The sequence below is a fragment of the Thermobia domestica genome, chromosome 17 (genome assembly GCF_964235325.1).
Source record: "Thermobia domestica chromosome 17, izTheDome1.hap1.1, whole genome shotgun sequence".
Classification (NCBI taxonomy): domain Eukaryota; kingdom Metazoa; phylum Arthropoda; class Insecta; order Zygentoma; family Lepismatidae; genus Thermobia; species Thermobia domestica.
This window is the reverse complement of record NC_137470.1, coordinates 152,119,389-152,135,792: the sequence shown is the minus strand read 5'-3', so window position 1 is coordinate 152,135,792 and position 16,404 is coordinate 152,119,389.

The following is a 16,404-nucleotide window of genomic DNA, read 5'->3' as shown; positions in this document are numbered from 1 at the left end:
AGTTTGCTTCTTTGCAGTGGATGTACAAGACGGCAAAATAAATCATGATTGCATTCTGTTAGATAAAAATTAAATTGAAGACAAATGTGAGAAATGTTATTACGGATATAAATATACAAGATGAAATTCTGCATCAGTTTCAGAAAATGCATGACTGTACTTTATGAAACAGTTCATAATGATACATTTCTTAAACAATTGATAACAATATTCTTGCAAAAAAATTAAGTTAAGAACCTTGTGAATAGAAAAACTTTGAATTGTGTTCATGATTGATACAACTATGTTTCATTGAATGATAGTGTCGGTGTTCTGTAGGTGTATTACATACAAAGTGTAAAAAGCATGGTATGACTTGATTTTTTATGTGGGCGTAAAACTGATAAAAAGTGAATCTTACTGTTGTAATTGTCTAAGAAAGTTAAAATAGTTAGTGTGTAGTGCAGTGCAGTGCAATAATTTTAAACATTTCTCTTGATAATGTTGCAAAGGAAGTGGTAAATATTGCAAAAGAAAAACTGATAAACACCAATACAAAATTAAAACTACGTACAAACCAATTTAAAATATTGGAAGATACTCCTTTGGTACAATTATTATTATAGCAAATAAATGTTTATGTCTGGAGGAGATGTTTATAAGTTTCATAATATAAGAATGAATAAACAATTTTACTAAATAAGTGATAGTAAGATGTTCACTAATAATAGTAGTAAAATAAATTTCAGATCCTACAAACAATGATCACAAAAAAATCATTGGTTCCCGAAAGTTTACTTATGTTAGTTATCAATTGGTAATAATTGTCCTCATACAAGTTGTAAATTTTGTTTGGCAACTTTAATTCCCGGATTTATTATATTATACTCTCAACTCATCTCGTTCTTTTCATTGATAACTATCTGGTATTCAGGGGTTAGTTAATTTTGAATTTTTTTTTCGCATCAGCAATAGTGCAACCATTTTGATGTTCAATGGTAACATCAGCATCAGAGCACAAATCCTTGGCCTCCTTTAATAGTCGCCCCGGATTCTTTTTAATTCATACACGTAGTTACGACGATGATAAGCCCTACCTATTCCAAGGATAATAGCCTTGGAAAGATTATAGATATTTCTTTCCATTGCGATGGCACACTTTTCCAAATGACAAACATAATCCTCTTCCTTTGCGAAGGTTGACCTAATGGATCTTAAAAGTTACACTATCTCCGATTAGGAACGTTTAAATACTGATGAGGGTGTTTTCTACTACGGAAAATAAGAATTCCAATTTCAATTCCGATTTGCCTTTCCATGAGAAATATAGAGATTTGTTCCGATATGAAGTTGAGCTCTTAATTGTTATTCCTACAACAGTGTTCTTATCATTGTCTTTGAACTTGTTATCAATTACAAAATCAAATAGTGCCTGGATATAGGATTCAGTTATTTTATTTCATTTCCCTTGTACGCTAAATACTTACTCCTTTTTCCTTTAGCACACTGTACGTATAATTACAAAATGTTGTCTTTACTCTTTCAAATTACGGTACCATACATTGTAATTGATGTGTCCTGATATTGTTAAGCTGATAGGTTTTACCTAGCAATATCACTGGATTGAACTTTTTCTTTTTTACAAGTTTACCAATATCACGATAATGATCAGTAATATCAAATACTAGTTTACATTCTGCTAAAATAATAATAAGAATATCCTGTCCACCTTTAAAATATGTCTATAGCTCTATCAAAAATGTTGAAATTTTTCGTTAGGTACATGTATCCCCTTGGAATGATAAGTATCCACCATTTGTTTCCAGGTATATTATACCACCTATAGAGCATCATAGTCAAATTGATGAAGCAAATCAATAAGCTCATCAGCTTGTTTGATCAATTAAATCCGTGACAATTGTAATAACGAAATTATATTCTTGTAATGAATGATATCATATCACCCAACTTAAACTTCACTAGTTAATTTTCACAGGTGGATCCGGTTGTAAGGTTGAACTTTGCCAAATATAATATTGTATGTGTAATATTGAATTAAGTCCTACTGTTGTCAATACGTTATAAAGCTTTTAGTATTACATATACCTTTACCATTTCCTTTCAAACTGTAACGAATTATTTGCCTTTTTCTATGTCCATGTATGTGACAATCAAATTTTCGGCACCAAACGTACACTGTTGTTTGAATGTTGTTGTTAACAGTAAGTAAGTAAGTCAAACATTTTGCCTGCAGTAAGTCTAATCGTTGTGACCATTTTCCGTATATTGAACTGTAGAATGTTTTGCATTGTGTTTAATGCCGGGGTTCTTCCTAACGTAATTTTCCATTAATTCTATGCCTTCATGGGCGTAATAATCTGCTATGTATTTTTCCTTGCCTTCTTTTGTTTGACGTGAGGTAGAAAATTCTAAAGAGTCTTGTTTTATTTGAAGAAAAAGAATTCATGTAGTCATGGAAGACACTATTTAAATGACTAACCTCAGAACCTATAAGTTCTAATTCCCATACTTCAATAATTTGCAGAATTTTATATCCATTTTGTACTGCTTTATGTAGTTCAAGAATACAATACGTGTCTGTTTAGGCGCACTCAACGTCGCAATGTGTGCAATCATTCAAACCCTTCTCCATACAAGTGCGAGATAAGACAAACATAAGTCAAACGTTACACGTATACATCTACTGTTACATGTATATTTCTTTAATTTGTGTTTTATTATGAAACATTACTCATGGATATAGTGCTGTAACATCCAAATTCTGATTTTTCACCCAATTACATCTGTATGAATAAAAAATTCGTTTTCTTATAGTATATCTTCATATGATCATGTATATAATTAATGTGATTCTTAAATTATTATATTCAATCAGAACAAAAAATAAAATTGAAGTTATTTGACGTATCAAATTAATTTTTTTTTGTTATTATAATACATGAAATGTAATTCAATATGTAAACAAGTATTGAAATGGAAAACTTTTAATATATTCATACATATTGTCTGCGCATCTGTTTTAGCGCAGACCCTACCCATGCAGTATAAATCTGGCGCATGCATGTACTTGTACTAGCACAAATAAAGTGAGTGATACAGCTTTAAGATGCGCAATCAATAGATAGCTGTTTCAGCGGTTGCAAAGCGAAAAATAAGTAAAGACTTGCATAATGTTAAACAAGTAAGAACATATTCTTTTTTTCATAATAAGAAAAGGAAAGGTGAAATTAAAACTAATCTTTCCTTCTCGCAAAGTAAACACGTAAAGTCTAAATATATTTCACCACTTGAAAACGATTTGAACTTGAAAAACAAAAGAGAATTATTCTTGTACATCCAAATGATCCTGACATTCATGAAGAAGAAGGTGACGTATATAAGATTATTTCTCCGACACAAAATATACGCAATGCTGTCTATAGACGAGATTTCAGATACCCAAATAAAATACCTTTTGAAGAGGAAGTAGTAGAAGATGAAAACACAATTTCTAATGACATTCTGATATTCAAGGATGTGAAGTGTGGTTATACTGCTAATAAAGTAAGTATACATAAAACAATTACTAGAAAAATACAAACTTTCTGAACCATTACTTCGTGAAAGTTGTGCAATTCGTAGTAACAAAGAAACTGTGCATAAATGTATAAGTGAAGTTGGTGAAGAATAAAATACTATTGTTTAAAATTTCCTAATTAAGATATCAACACGTGAAGAAATATTAAAACAATATATAGAAATTCATGTAAAATATATAGATGCAAACATTATTCCACACCTTATAAACAATTTTAACCATACATATCAGGAGATTACATTTAATGATTATCATATTTGTGAGTTAAGAGAAGCATATTTTAAAAAAGATAAGTATATGTCTCAACAATCGTCAGTGTGAGTGTGAATGTCTTTTCCTAAATGTGTAGGACCATTAGAAATACCAATGTTCTTCTTTTTCTGTCAATGAACATGGTGTGTTACAATATATTGCACGGTGGAAAACAACGCATAAACTTTTGAGTTACGGCTGTTTTGAAAATCGCAGTATTTTACATGAACATGAGTGTATTACTTTAGACTATGATATACTACGCTATAGTTCATGGCGTGCGAACTTTTGATAACTTGTATGAAGAATTTGTATCAGTGCATAGTGATATTGAAATTGATGATTGGACATTTACATATGCATTATATAACATATTGTTAAAAAACAATATTGAGTTAATTACAGAGTTATTCTTACACAAAGATTTACAATATAATATGGAATTTTAAACTTGTAAAACAGTAATAATGGAAAATGAAAACTCTTCTGTTAATCAATTACAAAATAATAAAAAACAAGGTGTGTAAATTAAAAAAGCAAGTGATAAAAAAGTTTGAGCATTAAATTGGTCAACATGTAATTGTACATATACTAATATAATTATTGATTGTATTAAATAATATTTCAAAGAATATTAACATTTTAAAATCAAAAATATATGTCTGTAAGTAAAAGTATATCATTATGAAATTTGTAAATAAAAATGTTAATCATTTTATAGTATTTGTTTTTATTATTATCTTCTTATATGTACGTTTTAAAAATTGTCTTATGTGTAAATTTGTTTAACAATATCATACATAAAATATTCTGTGAAACATTATTTCTTACAATTAGAAAAACTTTAACACGCATATATGAAAATAGCTTTCTGCATGTTATGATTCGCGTACGGAAATTCAGTTTGTGCATTTTTATAACGTAAGAACAATCTGCATGTTATGATTCGCGTATGTAAAAACAGTTTCTGCATTTTGTATTGCACGTATGTGAAAATTTTTTGCATCTATATAACGTAAAAAATTCTGCATGTTATGATTCGCATTTCTGGATTTTGTTTTAAAGTTACATTTTTGTTCTAAAACTTGTATTTTTTAATTTTGAAAATTATATTTTCATTTTGGCCAGTTGCATTTTTTAATTTCGAAAATTACATTTTCACTATCCTTCTTACATTTTTCAGTTTACGTTTCTGCATTTTGTTTTGAAAACTGAATTATCATTTTTATACTTGATTTTTTTTAATTTTGTAAATTACATTTTCATTTTGGCAAGTTGCATTTTTAATTTTGAAAATTACCTTTTCACTTTCCTTCTTACATTTTTAATTTACGTTTCTGCATTTTGCTTTTGAAAACTGAATTATCATTTCTATACTTGAATGTTTTTAATTTTGAAAATTACATTTTCATTCTGACAAGTTGCATTTTTTAATTTTTGGAAATTACATTTGCATTCTATCAAGTCGCATTTTTAGTTTACGTTACTACATTTTGTTTTTAAGAACACGTTTCTGCACTTTATACTACATGTGTGTCAAAAACTTTCTCCATGTTATTATGCGTGTATGTAAAAACAGTTTGTGCATTTTATATGAAAAAACATTCAGCATTTTAATGCATGCATATAAAAGCTTTCTGAATGTTATGATTTGCGTATGTAAAACAGTTTGTGCATTTTTATAGTGAGAAAATTTTTTGCGTTTTATGATTCGCCTTTGTAAAAACATTTTTCTGCATTTTATATTGCATGCATGTGAAAAAAAACTTTTTGCATTTTGTAAGGTAAGTATATAAAATCTCACTATAATATTACAGTTTTTTAAAAAGTATTTATTAGATCAAATTCAGTTTTGTTCGTTTGTTTCATGTAGAAACTCATAAGAACACTGACACTGTGAACTTACAAAAATCGTTTCAACAATGAAAAGTCGATGTTTTCTTTGATTGTGAATATTTTATTCTCTTGTAAAAATTTACTCAATGAACAATCTTAGATTGTGAACCTAAAAATAATTTGCTTCTTATTTTGATATATCTTATTACTTACAGTAATACTCTTACCGCAATATAGTTGTGGATTGTTAAATAATTACTACGTAAACTTCTAAGAGCCAAATTCATTTGCAGACTTGTAAATAATTCCATTCTTGCAGAAACTCAGCTTACTATTCTTAAAAGAGTACTCATAGAGTGTGATCCGTCATATAATTATTGCAAAAATTCGTTTTCATTTATGAAACTTGTAAGACAAATTTCATTTGCAAACTTGTAAATAATTCAACGTAAAATTTTCAAGAAAGAAAAAATACCATCAAACTTTTAAATAGATAAAAGTCATAGTTAAATATCAAGAAAAAATTAAATCACTCATCAAATATCAATTTTCAAACGAGTTTCCAAAAGGAAACGATAGAATACATAAATAAGTTTCACTTTGTAAAATACCAATGACACCTTTCATTTAGGAAAAGTTTTTTATTAAATAACCATCAGGATATGATATTTGTATATATTTATTTGAATATAAAGATATATACAAGCATACAAAAATAATAATACATATAACTGTGACATAACTATAGAAAAATAATATATACAGATAATATTATTTACATATATACAAAAGGAAATCACATTTGAGCGTTTTTATCCTTTTCTAATAAAATGTTCACTAATATTTCAATATATCTTTTTGATTTCTTAATAATTTATATTTTTCACCAAACAAGGGTTAATTTAGTTTACTATTAAAATGTGATCGCACATAATTAGCATACACCTCGTCTCTCACATTTTTGCTGGCCGTAATTTTCCCGGCTTCTGTTTCTAATGTTAGTTTATTTGCAAAGAAGCATCAATGGCGTAACTGATTGAAATAATTTTGGTTACACGCCTCACAAAGTAAAACAGTCTTCGGTACCCACTTTAGAATATTGTCTTTAACACAAATTTTACTCGCAAAGTCACTACTACTCTCGCACTGTTTCGTTTGCACACGCAAGTCCAATGCAACCTTTTGGGGTAAAATCGGAAAATCCAACGTTCAAACACTTGATGATGGTGTGTCCGGTTTATATTCATCTATCTCACCGAATAATTTGCAAATTTCTTCCTCCTCTTCTTCATTAAATAAATCAGGAGATGTTGGTCTCTCTTCTTCTTTTTCTTCTTCTTCTTCTTCTTCTTCTTCAACAAGGGTCCCCTTTATCGTTGGAACTTGAAATCTTTGTTCCAATGTTCCTGCTGCTGGTACTGGTGAAGGTGTTCTTGATTCAACAGGAGAAGCGGGAATTAGTATTGCATCCTCTATCAAATTAATAATTTCCTCCTCTATAATTACACCTGGAGAGGCCGGGGAAAAATAGCAAGTTCCTCCTCAAAAAACAACCTTTTTCTTGGGAGATTCAACAAACTTAAACGAAGAATCCCAGTCTACTTCGTTGCAGGGCTCGGTTCCTCGCTGTAGTAAACTGCCTAACAACTCCATGATAATACTATGACAGTCTTCTCTTCATACCCCATATATGAGGAAACTTTACCTACCACTTCATATCACATGGTACTTTATAAAAATTTTTTGAAACACTCTCCCTACATCAATTAAAATATTTTCACATGTACTTTCCCAATTCTCTATACATTTTCCATAGGTATAGTTGCGGAGAAAACATGTACTTACATTTCATTTATGTTCTCATATATCAATCACTTGATCAAAACATTATTTTGAAACATCATCAATGTTATTTATATTGTGCTACAATCATTCATATCTTACAACGGTATTCCTTCAATAATGTTATTCATATCCTGTACTAATAAATCACTTGTCATCTACACACAAAGAAAAGATTTACATGGTCCATGTGCAAATAAATAATTTACATATTTTTAAGAGAAAATCTATGTTATTCGTATGGTCATTACATCTTCTTTAATTGTTGTGTTTTTTCCCGTAAAAACATCTACCAAGCAATCGCATATCATCTACGAAAATAAAAGGATTACAACTAATATGCTATTATCAATACCTTTCATACGACAAAACTTCTTTTGTATTGGCATTCAGTACCGCTTCATGGATCAAGAGTTCTTTTGTACACGCGTTCAGTGTCGCATTATCTTCCACCACTCGTGGTGCCAAACTTCTTTTGTATTCTTCGCCGACAATATCTTATTTTCATCTACCATGCAATTAAAGTTGTTTTTATTACTCTGTCGGTATTCTGTGATGTTTATCTACCGCGACCTTAGTCCTCTTTGTATTCTCCGCCGACAATGTCTCGCTTTCACCATTCGCAGCGCCAAACTTCTTTTCTATTGCCAATTAGCATAAGGTCATGTTTCAACATGTTTACCTACCACGACCTCAATTTTTTTTGTATTCTCCGCCAACAATGTCTTATGTTCACCTAGCGCAGCACCGAACTTTTTTTATTACTCTGTCGGCATTCTGTGGTGTCTACCTCACACGCTGCCAGTTTTTATTTGTATTTGCCTTCACTTTTTAACACGTACATGTAAGGTCATTACCTGAAAACGGCTTTTGGCTTTAGAATTGCTTTTGCTAATCACTTTTACGTAAATTAATATATAAGGGGGCCGCGGTGGCTCAGTGGTAGAGCGTTCACCTCTGGTGCTTGGGGTTCCGGATTCAAACCCTGCTCCCGCCAAGTGAACTTTGTGGTGGACAAACACCGTGTGCGTGGGTTTTCTGGGGGTTCTCCCGTTTCCTCCCACTTTCTTCATTCCACCATTTCATTCATTTCTCATAATCACCGTCTCCTTTAGCCTGACCGGCATAACCGTGGGACGTAAAACTCAAAGATGTCATGATGTAAATTTATATATATATATATATATATATATATATATATATATATATATATATATATATAATGTAAAAGTTTATCTGGCCAAGAAACAAAGAACGTATGCCAATAAGACGAGAAAGGTTACTCTCGCTTCATCAAATAAAAACCGTTCTTTGCGGGCGTATCCCTTCGAGGTTGAAGTTCAACTGAAGTAGGGATGTAAGTAGGGGATGGCTGGTGAGGGTCCGGGCTCCCCGAACTTCCGAATTTTCTGCAAATTTAGTCTAGTTTTAGGGACAATTTTATAAATTTAACATAATTCATCCTGATATTGAATTTGGACTTTCCAAATGCAATGGACCCGTCCAGAAATAAATGTCCGCATAATTCAGGTACTTATAAACTATCGAAATAATGGACATTTATTTTTTGACAATGTAACATCTCTTCTTCAGCTGGTAGATTACAACATTCAATATTTGTTATTGTCCGTTTTGGTGCCATATAACTTCACGATACGCACCTTTTTTTCTGTGGGTAAAGCAATTTCAGAATGAAGACAATCTACACAAGGAAGATTATGATGGTTCTTTTGTCGAGAACGATATTTTTCCCCTACAACCTAAACCATTTGAATATACTTCAACGTCTTTAGCAGTACCTACTTTCATCACAACACTGCAAAGATATTATCTGTAAATTTAGAGGTCGTGAAGAAATCTCAGAAGATTTTGCCCCCTCTTGAAAGTGTTTGAATTCAAGACTGTAGCAGATAGAGTAAGAAGCCAGAACTACAAATATAGGAAATTATTGCAATCGTAAGATAAAAGAGAGACGGATAGCGTATGGTTGAAAATTTAGATGTGATTCTCAGTTGAAAGAGAAAATTATCTGTTCAACCTCAACCATGTAGTAGGGTATTTCTCTGTAGTCTATACTGTCTTTTTGTTGTTGATGCTATTGTTAAGTACAGCTCTGATTTTAATTATAAATTTAAAATCCGAAATGCAAAGCTTTAAAAATCTGACTTTCTTTTTAAAAAAATTGTTATTTGGCTGCACCACATTCCTGTGCGTTGAGTACTTCTTCGTGGCTAAGCGGTTAGCACAAGCGCCTTTGGCGTAGGAGACTCGGGTTCTATTCCCGGCGGAGCTCATGTAGTTCCGATTCCACGTTAATCAGTACGTTCCGTCTCATATAGCCTCGCTCTTGAAAAGGACGTTAAACTCAAAATCACCTCACCTCACCTCATTTTTATGCATAGAATGGGACATCGTATAATCATATTATTAATTGTGGATTCGGGTATTACCAATCCAGTATACATGTTAAATGTTAGGTGGTGTACTTTTATTATTATTATTATTATTATTATTATTATTATTATTGGTTTCGATAACATTCAGCACTATTGAAAACTGTAGGTGAAATTAATTTCATATCAAATGTTACTAGTTTCAGCATGGTACATGGACAAAGTGAGCAGCCATATACTGGGTGACTCCAAAACAAACAGGAAAATTTCGAGATGTGATTCAACTTGCAAAAATAATATTAAAATATTCTTCAACATTTTCTCCTCCCAGGCTTCATTTTCAAGTGATAGATTTTTAGAAAACTCTCCATGAGGTTTTTAACAACCTGTAAATTTGAAACCAGATGAGATACAAGGCCTGTGTGAACTTAGCCCCCCAAACGTTTGGGCTACACAAGATCTTTATTGGGCCAGAAAGTACTTTATTTGGGATCTTTGGGCTAGCAACTTTTAGTGTTTGAGCTACTCTGGAAACAAAGCTACAGCTTTACAAATTTTGAGGGGCCAACTTCACGTTAAGCCCCCAAGTGTTTGGGCCAGACCAGTGTCGACTAGCAGTTTAGGAAGTTTCAAGATTTGGGCTGTATTAGAAACAGAAATAGACCTTCATAAAATTTTGGAGGAGAAACTTCACATTAGCCCCCAAGTGATTGGGCCAGACGAGATTTTTATTTGGCTGGATAGTACTTCATTTGGGCTGATTGGGTCAGGAACTTTTAGCGTTTAGGCTATTATAGTATATATAGGGTTTAGGCTAATATATTGGGCGATTAACCTTTTTGAAAAGTGATATTCCTGTTTCTTTTGTCGGAGCTAACTTCACAAATATGATATTTCTGACAAATAGTTTTACTAATTAGTAGCATATTTTTCTTTTTTAGTTTTTTGAATGATACTTATAATGGAGATGATAATAGAGCCAACAAATTTATGAGATTGATTAAGATACCATTTACTATAAACCCAAATATACGGGGTCGTCTTCGTCTTCATGTAATTCAATGTAGAATTCTTTTTTCACGATATTTTGTCAAATGCTGCCCAATATCCAGATATCAAGATTTTAATATTTCATTATACGAAATCCGGATTTCGGCTTTCGTCATTTCATTATCCGAAATCCGTTTTCGGCTCTTGACATTTCATTATTCGAAATTCCAATTTCGGTTTTTGACATTTCATTATCGGAAATTCGGATTTCGGTTTCAGTCGAAATTCTTAACCGGATTTTGTGAATCTTAATTTTTGATAGCACTAATTTTGTTTTAGTAGTTATTATCTTTAATCCCCTAAATTTATTTTACTGGAAAACAATTACTATCTTAATAAACTGTTTAAAGCATTAACTTTACAATTGCAATGGTTATATACGGTAAACTAACCTATTAATAAGATATTGGTGAAGATAATATATACTACGTACATAATTGAATTGCATCAAACCTTGAAGACATGTCCAAATAATTTTTATATCCATTCATTTTTTTTCTTTTTTCTTTAAGCCTTTTGTGAATACGTGGATAATATATACCTCCAGGTTTGATTCCCAATGGAGTTTCAAGGAGCATACAGTCTTCTAACTAGTCTTCGTTATATCATTATTATTATTATCAACAATTTATCACCTACCTGAAACTTATTTTTTTTTTTCAAATTTAAAGACATTGGAAAAGACATTAAATTTCAAATTTTATTAACCAACCCTCGTATATAAAAGGAACAATCTCGAAGCTTTCTTCACCAGTTTGATATTTTGTACCTTTGTGTTGGTAGGCCTCACTTCGATTTTTACGGCCATATATGGTCGAGGAAGAAGGACTGTTCACGTGATAATAACATGCTTAGTGAATGTTCCTTTGAGTCTGATTTTCGGGACAATCACTTCTCACCCACGCACTTCTATACCCAAAAGCTCATTGGACGGTAATTCTGGTCCCGACACTAGGAGTGAAAATCGGGATTTTCCCGGTTGGCCATATACAAGCCTTGATTTGCTAACTAGAACGCTCGGTGTGTGTTTGGTACGCGCGTATGCCTGTCATTTTCAAAAGCACATACTAAGGCGAGTGGGGTGTATTACTTTTTAAGAGAAAGTGCTCCCCTTAAAAGGGTTGAGCTTTGAACGCTGAATCGTTATTGGCATAAGTAAAAGTTAATTTTTTATAGTTATCGCTAGTGATATTCTCCGCATTCGTAGAGAACAAATACGGTAAAAGCTCTTTATTCGCGGGGTATATTCCATAAATATGCCGCGAATACAAAAACCGTGAATACGGAATGGTAATTTATATGGGATTATAGGGGATACGTTCCTACATGACAAAAAAAATACATATATAAAAAATTAATTTACTGCAATTGATGTTTTTGACCATATTGATTAATTATTATCTTCAGGATTAGGCAATGGTTTAAAGAATTATGTAATTTTTTCTTGCTTGGCCGTTTTCAAAAGCTACTTCAATTCAAACTGATATTCAGACTAATACTCAGGAGCAGTGGCATTAGCAATTTGCCTCTTAAAAATAAGACTTCGTTCCATAGAAGGATCAATTTTCATAAAGAAATCACAAAGCTCATTTGCCATTCTTAAACCTTCAATAAGATATTTCAGATTCACGTTTCCAGAGCTTGTTGAAGCCTCTTCTTCAGTGGGCTGTGAATTTAACATTTCCTTCAAGTCGGTTTTAGTCAAATCTTTATCTTGCGATTCAATCAATTCCTGAATGTAATTTGATTTTATCTGTTCGAACCCATCTCTTCCTATCCCATTCGCAATTTCGGCTATGTTTGCAGTCAAAGTTTGAATTTGCACACATTCTTCGTCATTTTCCGCAGTCAGAGCAGGCCACAGTTTTTTCCAGCATGACTTCAATGTGTGTGGTTTCAGTTCTTACAATGATTCTTTTATGTTTACGATGCATTTTCCTATGTCAAATTTCTTCCAGCATTCCATAACATTCATACCAGTATTACATTCCATATTATCCAATACGATTTTGAAGGTTCGTCTAATGTAATAGAGCTTAAAGGCCTGGATTATTCCTTGGTCCATAGGTTGAAGCAAAGGCGTCGTGTTGGGAGGTAAAAATGTCACTTTTATATTTGGATGCATAGTTTCAAGTTCGCGAGGATGACCTGATGCATTGTCCAAAACTAGAACTGCTTTAAAGTCTAAATTCTGTTTTTTTTAAATAAGTTTCAACTTCAGAAACAAAACAATTAGCGCTTGTAACCCACGCTTTCTTATTAGCACGCCAAAACACTGGCAGATCGTCCTTGTTTTGATTTTTTAAAGTCCGAGGATTTAACGATCTGTAAAGCATCAGTGGTTTAATGACACAATCTCCAGATGCATTAGAACATAGCAGTAGTGTAACTCTATCCTTTGCTGCCTTAAATCCAGGAGCAGACTTTTCGATTTTAGAAATGAATGTTTTGTTATGCATTCTCTTCCAAAACAGTGCAGATTCGTCTGCATTAAATACTTGCTCATTTTTGTATCCTCCATCAGCTACTAAGTTTTCAAATACTTTTGGATATCGTTCTGCTGCAGCAGTGTCTGCAGATGCAGCTTCTCCCACGATTTTAATGTTATGAAATGATTGTCTCACTTTAAATTTATTGAACCAACCTTACGATGCTTGAAATCCTCCATCTGTACATTCACCACTACAACTACCATCAGGTTCTTTAAAATGAGCGTAAAGACGCTTTGCCTTCTCCCGGACCATTGGACCACTCAGGGCCACCCTTTTTTGGTTTGCTTTCTTCGATCCATAATGACAACGCCACTTCCATTTTTACTATTGCTGGATCACGAACAATTTTCGCTGACAGTGAAGTTGAAGCTACAGACGATCTTATTTTATCTTCAGATTTTTTTATCGATCGTACAGTTGATTCGTTGACATTGAATGAGCGTGATATGGATGCAAACGACTCTCCAAGGCGTAAACGATCAATCATTTCTATTTTCACCTTAAGCGGTAACACAGAGTTTTTTCGTGTCGAAACCCGTTTCTCATTTTTTTAGATGACATTGCTGTATAAATTAGGAAGACAGCGGTAGAAACGTGTTACTCGATCACATTTTTTGTAACGAATGGAAAGACGAAACAATAAAACACGCAAAGCGGCTGTTACCAAAGGACGGAACGTCTGATAATGTGGCGGCATTTAAAAATATACTTTATTCATTGAGTAATAAGGTTGCTTTCATTCTGTTTGTTTACATTCTCAAAAACACCGAACGCGGCGAAGGCGGTCTATGTCAAAGTCGAACAAATACAGCGGCAATATCATTTAACAACATACTTTAGGCAAAGTTCTAATAAGGTCTATTTTACACTTTATTAGTCCATTTGACGGCGTTTACAAAGGATATTGGGTTGGATACCTAATGGAATCCTTTTTATTATTATGTATGTACGTACTGATTAAATCCGCGAATAAAGAAATCTTTAGCCGCGAATATAGGAATTGGGTCGTATTTTCTTAATCCGCGAATAGTGAAAACGCGAATGAAGAAAGCGCGAATAAGGAGCTTTTCCTGTATCTGAACAGTGTACGAAAATCTCAAGTGAAGTGATTTATGTACGTACCAACATTTTCATGTTTGTCTGTGATCTCAATTTTTCGTAATGGACTTTTAAGTTCAAACTATCGAGTAGCACGAACCAATAGCACCAGCTAGGACGCGCGCTTACTCTATTAGCGGAAAACTAAATTGGAACCTCGAAATTAATCGACACTGATCCAGACTTAGTCCGGCTTCAGTACAGGAACTTTTTGTGGATCTTTTATCCAGCTGTAAGGGACCAAGTAGGAAGATGTTAAAATTTACTTTATATACAAAAGTCCTTAAGTCCTTCATTATATAGATGCTAGCTTATATCTGATTTATTTTATTTTATTAATTTAGTTTTGTATTCTTTTACATTTTCTAGTAGAAGTCTTTATAGTTATTAATATACATTTATCTATTCTTTTGAAAATAAAAAAAAAAGTTATGCTTTTCTGATTATAGCTACAAAGATAGCCACAAAGTTACAGAAAGCCCAAAATTGCAGGGAAAGACGCCAAACTTAGAGTTTGTTGAACTCACTGCTATACAGTGTTTATAACCACTTAAAATTCATTTGGTCAAGAAATTTTAAAAAAAGATCTCATCTCTTTAGTATGGGAACAAAACACACTCCTGTTAGCTATATTTCTAACAGTTGGCCACAGTCTCAACGAGGTATCAAGTTTCAGTGTCCACTTCGTTGAAGAAACCCTATGTCCAAAAGTTAAAAAAAACGTCGCATGACGCTAAGATAGCGTTGGTTGATCTGCCCAGTCAGCCAGCCTTTCCAAAGTGAGGCTTTCTTGCTTTGTTTTATATACAATAATTAAATATAAGCACAACAATTATTTTTGAAGTACTGATAGCTCTAGAAAATTCTGAATAACATAAACTTTTCTTGGAACCTTTTCTAAATTGCCTTCCTAAGTTTGTATTTACTTCTAAACAGTAAATGGAGGGAGAGTTGTGGGCGCCTCTCATGATGAGCAGACAACCACGGCGGATTTTGGAAATACAGGTATTTGTAGCTAACCTTTTAAATGTCATCCGATCGTTAGTACTTGTTATGTCAGCAAAAATATGTAAGATTATAGTTGTACATGAATTCAAATGTGTACTTGTTTAAAATCATATAAACTTTAAAGGAAATTCAAACTAAGGGTTGTAGAAAGAGAAAAAGCAGACGCAAAATACTCTCGCTGTCACCAGGCGGCGCTGTCATTTGTTTAGCTAGAAAATTTGAAAATAAAACTAAAACAACTAGTTTAATCAAAAAGACAATATAACAATACATAATTACGGTGAGAATCCAAAAGTCAAAAGGTTTGTTTCAAAGATACACAAGTGTTTTGAAGAACAGTAAAAAATAGTGCGAGTCCATAAACTCTAGTGTGGCGTCCCTTGGGAACAAAAACCAAAGCCGATGGCTTGGGCGGTCATTAGAACCGTGGTCAGTGAAAACTAAACCTGTAACGAAAGTCCAGCTGTAAAATGAAAGGACTAAAAATATATACAACATATCTGCAGCTAGTTAAAATGAACAAAAAGAAACTAAAATAGTTGTGTGGTAAAACTGTTGGATTCCAGAAATATAGCTGTACACAACCGATAATTTTGAAAATCACAATTATATAAAAGTTAACTTCCACAAAGTATTCCAAACGCCACTTCAACATGTGACATCGTCTCTATCCATCACGACTCTGGAACTCACTAAAGAAATAATAAACAATTCTGACCAGAGTATATACACTTGTTTATTAAAAACTAAATTCCAGTGTAACAGTTTCGACAACGTAACGTTGTCTTCATCAGACACTAACTGCAGAGATTCCAGGGCAGGGGACAATATCGGTGCATGAATGTTTGCCCAGATT